Consider the following 10,423-nt stretch of genomic DNA (forward strand, 5'->3'; position numbering starts at 1 on the left):
TGTATGCATTTGAAAAGACGTCGAAATTTTAAATCACAATAAATAGAAGTGTACGAAGAGGCGGGAAGTTGAAATAATAACCGAGAAACGTGTGTTCAGACATTTGCGTTGGAATACGTTTAGCCGCCGAATTTCAGCTCTGACTTTTCGAGTTCGAAGCCAAACACTCCAGCCAACTGTCGTTAGTGTAGTGCTTGAGGTGCAATTGTGGGGGCCAAGTATTGGGAGTCGTAGAGATTCCGGATAGTCGGACCTGGGAGAGTCAAAATTCATGGCACTCGGCATCAGCTCGCAAGCTCGAATCCAACTTTACTCGGCCAAATAGCCGATCAAGCAAGGGGCCGAGTAAAGAGCGGTCTACTACAAAATGTGCCGAATAGGGAGTTAGAAATGGACCTAATCCCGAGGCCCATGGAAGAAAAGATATAAATAGAAGAACTTCAGCCAGAAAGAGGTATGTGAGAATTGTTGTACTTAACTTAGAATACAAGCGTTCTTGAGTGTGGAGACTGACTTGTCCGTCGGAGTGCTAATTCTGGCACCCCCGACTGGAGTGTTTATTCCTTTTCAGGTGACTATCAGCGGATCACGAGCGTCCCCCAGGATCAGAAGAGTATTTCCAAACCACTTCTCCACAGAAATCTATGAGTAGTGAAATTTACCTAAGCTATTGTGTATTCTCCACTTATTTTGGGGGGCAAAACAAGAGAACCACTTCAATTACTCCCACCTTAAAATGTATTTAATTTAGAGCTGCAGTGTAATTAAATAAAGAAAATCTTTAACCAAATATCAAAAACAAAAATGTATTTAATTTCTTAACAAAACACAATCCAATGGATCATACCTTAGAATGTTATAAATAACATCTAATTTCATTGGTCAAAGAATATGACAAAGGAAATGGTTATGCACAGGTGAACTTTCTACCCTCATCCTAAACATTATTCACAGTTAAGAGTTTAAGCAGCATTTGCAAAAATTCACATAAACCATTCATGTGATTGTGAAATTTCTTTTGATACTTTTTCAGGCTTACTTATGTCATTAGTCTAACAAGGCTGGTTGTTCTTTCATTGTTAAATTTTCACCAAGTTTCAAACTTAAATCAAAATTAGCTCAATTAAACCTAAACTCAAGTCAAATACTAATGTCTTTACTTAAATAAAATATACTGATTACCAAATATATATTAATCATGGGTATAATAATGTGTATAATTAGCTACAATTAGGGCTTTGGATGAAAAAGACAACAAAAAAAAAAAAAGATTTTGAAAATTGTCATTTTTGGGTCTTTTTTCTTTGAAATTTGATTTTGTAAAGTAGATTTTTCCCAATATATACAAAAACAAAACAATTATAATAGCTCAGTTAGTCACAGGGGACCAAATTTATGCATTTAAAATTGAAAAATATCTAAGGATTAAATAAATAAATAACAGATCACAGTAAAAGGGGGGTTTTCAACCCTAATTAGAGAGTGAAGAAGAGAGAGGCATTTTCAACCCTAATCACAAAGTGAAGAAGAGGGACATTTCAGAGAGAGAATTCTTATATATGTATTTATGTATTGTATAGAACTTCTCAGTCATGAAATCAACCCTAATCGATGTCCATATATATATATATATATATATATGTGTGTGTGTGTGTGTATGCGCATTTGTATATATCACAGTCATGAAATGTTACCTTTTCGGTGCAGATGAACGAAAAACAGGGGACGACTGTTCTTGGAGAGGTAGACGACTGTTCTAGAAGTACCGATCTGCTGCGATCAAGAGGCGGACGATTGTTCTTCTCGATCGCCAGAGAGGAGAGGAAAAGAGGAGAGCAGAGTGTGAGAAGCGAGAGTGTGTTTAGGGAAATAGAGAGAACAGGTATATATAATGGCAGTTTCGTAAATATTAAAGTTTGGGAGGGGCATTTAAGTCATTTAACCCCCCAATCCCAGCTGCGCGCTTAAGTCGAATTCCTTAAGCACCCCATCACCAACTTTTGACATAAGTTGAAAAATAGCTTGGTTTAAGCTATAAGTTGGTAATTTAAGCTGTACCAAACACACTATTTTAACTTAAATTAAGCTAAAAGCTAAAATAATCAGCTCATAAGCCATACCAAATAGGCCCAATTACAATTTAGAGCATTCACTCCAAGAATCTAGCTACCTAACCCCAAAAAGAGTCCCTACTTCAACAAATTTCAGAAAAGGTCCAAAATCAAACCAAACAGCCCTTTAAAGCAACGCAAATTGAGTGAGAGAGAGAGAGAGAGAGAGAGAGAGAGAGAGAGAGATGGCAGGGTATAGAGCTAAAGATGAATATGATTACTTGTTCAAGTTGGTTTTGATTGGTGATTCAGGTGTGGGTAAATCGAACCTTCTCTCGAGGTTTACGAGGAACGAAATTTAATCTGGAATCCAAGTCCACTATTGGGGTTGAGTTTGCTACCAAAAGCCTTAACATTGATGGCAAGGTCATCAAAGCTCAAATTTGGGACATTGCTGGTCAAGAAAGGTCTCTCTCTCTCTCTCTCTCTCTCTCTCTCTCTCTCTCTCTGTGTGAAAGATTTGAATGCGGGCAGTCAGGTTCAGAGTTAGAAACAGTTGGACAAGGCCAACAGATTCATGCGGAAGATGCTATTATATGGAAGACTTTATTATCTTCTTGTAAAATCCACAAAAACGCAGATATTGCAAGAAGAATTGCTGAAGAAGTTCTTAGGCTTGATCCTCAGGATTTGGCGCCTTATGTGTTACTGTCGAATGTTCAAGCCTCTGCTAAAAGATGGCAGGATGTTTCAGAAGTGAGGAAAGTGATGGGAGATAGGAGGGTGAAGAAGGAGCCAGGTATTAGCTGGTCAAATACGTATCGGAGATAAAAAAACCGAGAAATTATTGTACGAGATGCTAGTAGGTTTCACCATTTCAAAGATTGGAAATGTTCTTATGCTGATTACTGACATCAATTCTTTGTTTTATGTTTTAAACAATGGGATTTTAAACTGATTGTTTAGATTTTGTATGTTAACAAAATTCAAAATTAAGTAAACCTGTATTAGTTGAAAAATTGGGAAGTAAATCATATTTTAACTTCTCTTATTTAAAAATAGAATTTTTTGAATTGTTTCAATTCTAATGACTTACATATTCATTAAACTGAGTGCTATTTAATTTCTATTTAATTTAATTTTTATTTTAGTATTATTTTTTTGCATAATGGACAAATGGTGGGTGAGAAACTAAGAATTTGTTCCAAAAATACAAATATCACTACGTACATGGAATTAAACCATATAAAAGTACACTTTAGAATGGTCGGGCCTATCAGAGGTATCCTTAGCCTCATTATTTTCTCCAGAGGTAAGCCCCACTATGTATTATTTTTTATTTTCTGTGGTTTAATTCGGTGTACATAGACTTATTCTATCCATCATTACATACATGTATACATATATACCTCTCTACGTGCAGGCATGCTCATTTACCTGGAAGTTATGATACACATTGACATTCACATGGGCTCATTGGTCAATCTCTACCCACAGAACCTGTATAAAATTGCTCCACCTCCTTTATAAGACTTGACTTGTGATGATTTTTGTTCTCCCACCCCCAAGTTCACTCTGGTAACTCTTTATAAAGCTAGCAACAAAAGAGAGATAAAAGTAATTCATTAGAGATCATGGGTGGAATAATCATATTTTTGTTTTACTCATTTGTTTTCAGTGTGTGTTTAGCTCAAAATATTGCCCAAACTTCTGTTGAGGCAGCTGGATCTTCTTCCTTGCCTCCATCATTCGGTCCCATGTTCTACCTCAATTCAAGTTTTCCCTCAATTTAGCACAACAATGATTCTAATGGTAAGAGTGTCGTCAGTGAAGACAAGTCAACAACTGTGAGAGCAATCTTCTCAAGAAGGGGAAGTGTTAAGTTTGTTTGTGGATTCTACTGCTTCGGCAGTTGCACCTATTACTTGCTTTCAGTTGCCATTGTTGGTGGAGGCAATCACAGTGTAGTTTGGTCAGCAAATGTAGGCCATCCTGTGAAAGAACGCGCAACTCTATAACATATAGTAGATGGAGAATTGGTACGACGAAATTCGGATGGAGACCACGTGTGGTCAACAAATACATTAGGCAAGTCCATGGTGGGAATGAACATGACGGAATGGAGAAATTTGGTTCTATTAAACAACAATGGTGCAATTGTTTGGCAGTCTTTTGATTGCCCCACGGATACATTGGTTGTTGGGTAGCGGTTATATGAGGATCAAAAACTCATTTCAAGTTCATCAAACTTATGGGCTCGTGGTTTGTAGTTTGCCACATTGAAATTAGCTACCGATTTTGCTACATACATAAGAGGCAAGGTTCAACCACAAATGTATTATCAATTGGTGCCAGTTCAAACCTCAACCACTAACAGAGGATCATACTATGCAGAGCTTGTACATCTTAATCAATTTTTAAAATAAATCCCATCAATTTTCCTTCCACTGTAAGCATTGTATATATAAAACAAGGTAGTGATGGACATTTGAAGATATTCCATCATGGTAATGCCTATGGGTTGAGGGAGATTGTTGATACGATTACCCATGATTTAGGTGAATGTCAACATCCTGGCCATTGTGGTGAATATGCCTTATGCAGACAAGGCCAGTGTAGTTGTCCCATAGGCATTGATCGTGTTGGATATTTTAAGCAGACACAGAGCCAAGATGGAAAACGATATCAGTAACATACTCAGCTTCAAATACCCTATATGGGTTGCTCTAGGATTACTTCTTTGTCATGCCCACCTCCCTTTGACCAGAAGCACCATCTTGTCGAAGTTAGAAATGTAACCTACTTCAACCTCATTGACTCATATGCTGCATATCAATGACATGGGGACACGCAAAGAGATGTGTCTGCTAAACTGTTCCTGTGGTGCAGTCTTTTTCAGGTACATTAATAATGTTTCAGATGGGTATTGTTATATCCGATCCATGGTATTTACTATCCCATCCACGGTATTTACTATTAGAGAAGGGCAAATCCCAAACCACAGTTTCACATCTGCAACATTCATCAACGTCCAAATTCCCTAGGCAGCAAATGGACAAGTAGAAGGCACTGTTGCCTGACACTTCTCCACCTGCTTCACTTTCGAGAAATCGAAGAAATTTAAAACTAATAATAGCAGGGTCATGTGCTGGTGCCCTTTTAATATTTGTTGTTATAATTGTTACATGCTTTGTGATGTTGTGCCTAAGCTGTGCAGAGGACGGGGAGGACTGTATGATTCAAGTTCCAGGAAGTCTAGTGAGGTTTTCATATGAACAACTGTGTTGTAACAGAAGATTTTAAGGAGAGATTGGGAGGTGGAGCATTTGGATTTGTGTTTAAAGGGATGTTGGAAGATGACACTCAAATTGTGGCAAAGCGTTTGTATAAATTGGGCCAAGGGATGAAGGAATTCTTTGCTGAAGTCGAGACACTTGGACATGTACACCATGTTAACTTGTGAGGTTGATTGGGTTTTGTGCTGAAAAGTCTTGCAGGCTTCTAGTATACAATTATATCTCTAATGGTTCTTTGGATAATAGGATTTTCTGGAATAACTTTACCTTGCCTCAATTGTCAAGCTTGGAAGAAGATTAGACTTCACATAGCCAAAGGGCTGGCTTACCTGCATGAAGAATGCCGACAGAGAATAATTCACCTCAATATAAAGCCACAAAACATTCTCTTGGATGAAGATTTTAATGCCAAAATCTTTGATTTTGAGTTATACAAGTTGATAAACAGAGAGGAAAGCCATGTTCTGACCACAATGAGAGGAACTCTTGGATATATCGCTCCAGAGTGGTGGCAAGCAAGAGCCACCATCAAAACTGACATTTATAGCTTTAGAATTGTTCTTCTTGAGATAGTTAGTCGCTGACGAAACATTCACAGCACACAGTCAAAATCTAGAAAACATCTGCTTCAAGTGTTGCGGGAGAAGGCTGAGTATCAACTAATTGACATTGTGGAAAACATGGATGAAGGAGTCAAACAATATCATGCCAAGGAGGTGGTCAGGATGACAAAGATTGAAGCTTGGTGTTTGCAAAATGATCAGTCAAAAAGGCCTTCCATGTCTATTGTGGTTAAGGTTCTGCAGGGATGGATGGAGGTGGAAACAAACATCAACTACAACTTTACATATGCAATGGCATCTTCCTCGACAATCAACAACCATGCTTCCACGGCACCACCAGCTTTAGTTCTTTCTAATCCTCAATGAATGCAGAAATTAAGGTAACCAAATAACTTATGTAACTTAGTTCTGAATTTTGATGGACAAGTTGGACTAGATTACATGGCACTATTAGTCCATGATTAAATGTTCTTTGGTTACCAATCCTTTAGGATTATATGTTCTATCCCACATCTGGAATGCTCCTGGATTAAGAAGCGATTAATAGAATCATATCATATCCCATGTTTATTTGAAATCACTAGACATGGATTACACGGTGTAATGACTATAGTTTGAGGACATTTTGATAGTTTGACTGCTAAATCTAGACCACCATCAATCGCCCATTTTCGTATCCCACCGTCCTCGAGGGACTTAATAGTCCCTCAAATGAAGGATATACAGTTTGGGAGGACTGTTAATCCAAAAGCCCATTTTTATATCTATGCATGAAATTCAGTATTGGCCAAGATATATAATCCAGCCCCAGACTCTTATTCCTTAGAACAAACATAACGAAGATTATAAGTTCTACAGGTAAACCAGTTTGAACCATTGCAAGTCATTTGAACCTATTTTAGAATATAAAACAGGATAGCCATTACAAGTCATAGCCTTCCTAAAGTATATTTAAATGAGAAAAGTCATTGATGTAGGACGAGTAGGGAGAGCGTTGGATTTTGAAAATATAGGTTATTTTGTCACACCCCAAACCCGGGTATGACCGGCCGTGGCCCATAGGGCCTTAGCCCAAGGCACACATAAGCCTATAGACGAATCCATAATCACATTGAACAACTATACAATAGTCCAGTAATAAATAACCAAACTCAATCGAGTGACATGCCACAAGTATAAACGGTAGAACCAATCGTAATCAATACCATCCAAACTTATGGGATATGAACAGCCCACATATCAAAATAATCCTAAATGAACCTTAATAAAAATAAAAAGAAATATGCACAAACTTGACATAACAATCTAAAACAAAATAAACGAATGTCCTAGAGGTCCATGCAATTGAGTTCCCGCTATGCCATGAGTCCACTCTAAGTCCTTCTAACACCTGGAAATGATAAACAACTAAGTCAGTTGATAGCTCAATGATCAACATGGATAGTAAATACATTTGAAAACAGGGTTCAATTCCAAAATAAGATATATATCACAGAAACTAGATTGACATACAGTTTTGATAAAGATAATCTGTTGCAAAAAGAAGTTTTCACAGTTCAACAGTTAAAATACTCATGAATAACATGATAAATGGCATTTTCCACTTAAAACATATTACAACATGAACACCAATAATTTTCTGGGTACCAAGAATAACAAGTAACATGCCACACAATTCTCAAGGCAATAATCCCCGTTGGATCCAAAATCGAACCAAGAGTCATCCTTAGGGTGGCAACCTGGGCCTTTTCTCTAAGACGATCCGATTGAAGGTCACCTAGCCTAGCCTAGGTCTTTTCCTTATAATCATTGAGCACTAGAGTCATCACGGCCCAATCTGGATCTATTCCCTAGTGGCCAGAGTCACCACACACAGTGGAATAATTTCCCTGGACTAAAATATATAGATGGTCTCAATAATCAATACACATCAGTTTCGCAAAATATGGTAGTTCACCATTATAAACCATAACAAATAGTTTACAGTATGCCAAGTTTACACATGTTTCAGAAATAATGTAATTCCATTGATAATATAATAATTTATCAAAACAGTTTAGTCTTGTAACAACAATTTAATTTTTCAACAGTTCAGGGTACGGGAACATTTATAAAAATATGTAGCGTGCAACAACTCACCTAAAAATGAAATAATATAATCCTCAAATAGAGTATGAAAGTCCAACTAGTGCCCTGAACCAAGTATGAAAACTACACGTTATTACTAATTTAAAAATACTAAAGAGAATAATAAACTAAGTACCCCACACTAAAGCGCACTAACACAACTCAACCTCACTCACCGTTACTATTAAATAATAACTAAGTTCATGTTCTTCAAGGTCTAAAATTACCCAAGACATGGGTTTAGATCGAAACTTAATTAAAAGTAACTTTAAGATAAAACAGAGTTTTAAACAAGTTTTTCCAATTTATTCGCTAACCTAGAAAATTAAAAACCCACTCCATGCTGTTTGAAAAATTCTAAAACCCTCCAGATATCAACTATAATATCCTAAGTTTCAAACCCAATTGGTTTTACTTGATTTGCTTATCAAAATAATTATTTACAATTAATTATATCCAAACAGGTTATTTTCTGCAGCACTTTAAAGAAATTAATGCTTCTCTTAGTATACAGGAGAAATCAATGCAAGGCCAAAAATGTAAGAAATCAGACTTGTAACTGGTTCAAATGATGCTGATTTGATAATTTTCGAATTTATACCCAAAGAGAACGACACTTCCAAAGTTACAGTTTCACACCAGTTTTCTGGATAGATTTGAGCGCGCCGGTTAATATAGATTTTAACTCCCAAAAATTATGAGAAAATTCTGATATGGGTTTAATATGTAATTAATCTATTGTAAAAATTTTAATTCAAAAATCAACCGTTTGATATGATTCCTCGCTTTTTAAAGTTTGTGATTTTGTGCAAAATTCTTATCCAACGACTTTAGCTCCTTAATTCGCTTTATAATTGTGCATGATAATAATATACACAAAACACTATCCCAATCAGCCAAACTGTCTCTTTTTCTTCCAACAACTCACAACACCTGCATGCACCATTACTTCACACCTACCAAACCTAACAATTCCTTTGCCACAGATGCACCACTCTCACACACAAACCACCAAGATACACATATAATATATATGACTATCCAATTAACTTTATTGTTTACATTAGTATAAGTATGTATGTAGGTATATCTATATAAATAATTTTGAAACCCACCAACCACGCAACACTCACAATGGTAACCAGGAAATAAATAAAGAAAATAAGAACAAAAAGGAAAGATAGTGAGGAAAATTACCTTGCTAATGGACACCACACAAAACTGAAACAATCTTAGGCACACTTCACCCAACCACCTTGCCATCTCTTTCCCTCTCTCCTTTCTTTCTCTCATGGTTGCTATGTGTTGAAAGTGTTGTGGAAAAATATTATAATAAGAGTTAGGGTTTTTGTTAGGAAAACTAAGGTTGCTTTATATATCTAAACTTAAAAGACTCTAAATTATTATCCTGTGTTTTATTTTATTATATTTTCTCTCACCATTAATCTAAATAAAATACAACTATTATTAGGTCAAAAATTAATTAAAAGATCCTCCAACAATATTTAATTTGTACTTTAGGATTCACTATGAAATATTTGAGATTGTAAAAATTATTATTACTTAATTATTTATTTGATTTGTATATTCGGGTTCTCACATATTTGATGGCCTAAACAATGAGTAATTTAGGGTCTTAAGAGTTCAATTGAAGACCAATAGGTAGAGGAAGGGATTAGGGTTGATTTGGGGGTAGGGATGGCAATTTGAAACCGACCCGACGGGGATTCTTCTCCCCGACCCCAACTTGAGCGGTTTCTCTCTGAAAAATACTCCCGACGGGGCAGGGATGGTATTCAAAAGTGAATCCCCGATCGGTTTCGGGCCAGGGATGGTGGTATGTTTCCGTCCCCGTCCTCGTCCCCTACCCAGTTTGTCCTCGACATAAAATTACTATTTTACCCCTCTATAGTCTATATATATGTGTGTGTGTGTGTGTTTCTAACTTAAGTTTCTTTCTTAGATTCTCTTTTCTCCTCTCTTCTCTGTTCTCTCGTCTGTGTCTCCCCCGACCCCCCTCTCTCTCTCTCTTCTCCATACCTTGGTTTCTTTTTCTCTCTCTCCACTTCATCTCTCTCTATTTCTTATGACCACCGCCACCATCACCACCACCACCGCCGCAGAAGGTCCATCTCTCTATCTCTTCACTCTGTCTCTCTCTCACTACTACTGAACCCACCGCCACAGCCACCGTCGATGTCGTCATAGAGCCTAGTCACTAGAGTCGTTCAGATCTGTGCGAGACGATGGCAGTGTACTCAGATCTGTTAGATTTGTTATCTCTCTCTCTCTCTCTCTCTCTCTGATCTGATTCGTGTGTGATAATTGTTGGTATTGTATTGTTGTTGATGATGATTGTTTGTACTGTTGTTGAAAACAGATCTCT

The sequence above is a fragment of the Camellia sinensis genome, chromosome 8 (assembly GCF_055761805.1).
Source record: "Camellia sinensis isolate YWXY chromosome 8, ASM5576180v1, whole genome shotgun sequence".
In the NCBI taxonomy this organism is placed as follows: domain Eukaryota; kingdom Viridiplantae; phylum Streptophyta; class Magnoliopsida; order Ericales; family Theaceae; genus Camellia; species Camellia sinensis.